Raw genomic sequence first — 1,524 nt, forward strand, 5'->3', positions numbered from 1 at the left:
GCAGAAGATGGCCTAATTGGCCATCATTGGGAAGAGAGGCCCTTTGGTCTTGCAAACTTTATATGACCCAGCACAGGGAAAGGCCAGGGCCAAGAAGTGGGAGTGGGTGGATAGGGGAGCAGGGGCGGGGGGAGGGTATGGGGAACTCTCGGGATAGCATTTGAAATGTAATAAAGAAAATAATCATAAAAAAATAATAAAAATGTCTTAGTCAAGTATCACAGTCAAATAATTCATTTTAAATAACATGTGATTATTACAAAGTTCTTGTAACCAAGTAAAAGTCTCCAAGCCAGGTATGACAAAAGGCAATAAAAGATAGCTTTCACTGATCTAGAAAAGATTTTACTGATACAATTAAAATTTGTCCCAAATAAGAAAGATGGAGCAACTATCATTTTTAGAAATGTTTAGTTTCCCCTTTTAATAATTTTGAAATGCAAAGCTGAACACAGTAATTTAAAGCCTTTTACATTGTCACCTAAATATCATGTTTCTTTGAAAATTATAGCTTCCCTTGGTCCTAATGAGTCATGAGTCCACTGCTGTTAAACCTTGGTGCTAGTTTCACGTTAAAGAGCACAACATAACAGATATACATTTCTTTGTACGCTGTATTCATTTACTTTTGCTGTGGGGTTTGTTTCCAGTTAACATTCCACTGTTTTATATACTAGAGAAGGGCGTCAACTCTTTTAAATAAAGGGTATGTTTTCTTTCAGAACATCCACAGTTTCTCTTACTCATCATTGTAAGGTTAATGCTTAGTGCAGAGCCTGACAATGGCTAGAATCTAGTAAGTACTGCTTTTCATAAGTAAAACAGTAGTTGGAGACACTGCCAGTTCATTGCTACATACAAGGCGATGCTGTACTGTGGGTTCTGGTAGGTTCTTTTACTCCCACCCACAAAGGGCTGGACATGTTAGAATAGTCCATTTGTGCTTGTTTTCTTGCCGATTTCTGGACTCTACTCTTTTTTATACTTCAGTTAAATTTTAGTGAACAAATAATTATACATATTGATGGAGAGTGTTATGATAATACACTAATGCGTTATCACATACAATTTTCAAATCAGAGTAACTAGCATTTATTTGTATTGAGAATCCCTCTGTGCTAATTCAAAACAGTCAAACTTCTGGGATGGATAGACTTACAGTTCATTCTCTTTTGATTAGATATTTTCTTTATTTTCATTTTTAAAATTATTTCATTAGATATTTTCTTCATTTACATTTCAAATGCTATCCTGAATGTCCCCTATACCCTCCCCCCCCAACCCTGCTCTCCTACCCACCCACTCCCACTACTTGGCCCTGGCGTTCCCCCGTGCTGGGTCCTATAAAGTTTGCAAGACCAAGGGGCCTCACTTCCCAGTGATGGCTGACTAGGCCATCTTCTGCTACATATGCAGCTAGAGACACGAGCTCTGGGGTACTGATTAGTTCATATTGTTGTTCCACCTACAGGATTGCAGACCCCTTCAGTTCCTTAGGTACTTTCTCTAGCTCCTCCATTGGGG

This window comes from Mus pahari, chromosome 18 (assembly GCF_900095145.1).
Source record: "Mus pahari chromosome 18, PAHARI_EIJ_v1.1, whole genome shotgun sequence".
Classification (NCBI taxonomy): Eukaryota; Metazoa; Chordata; class Mammalia; order Rodentia; family Muridae; genus Mus; species Mus pahari.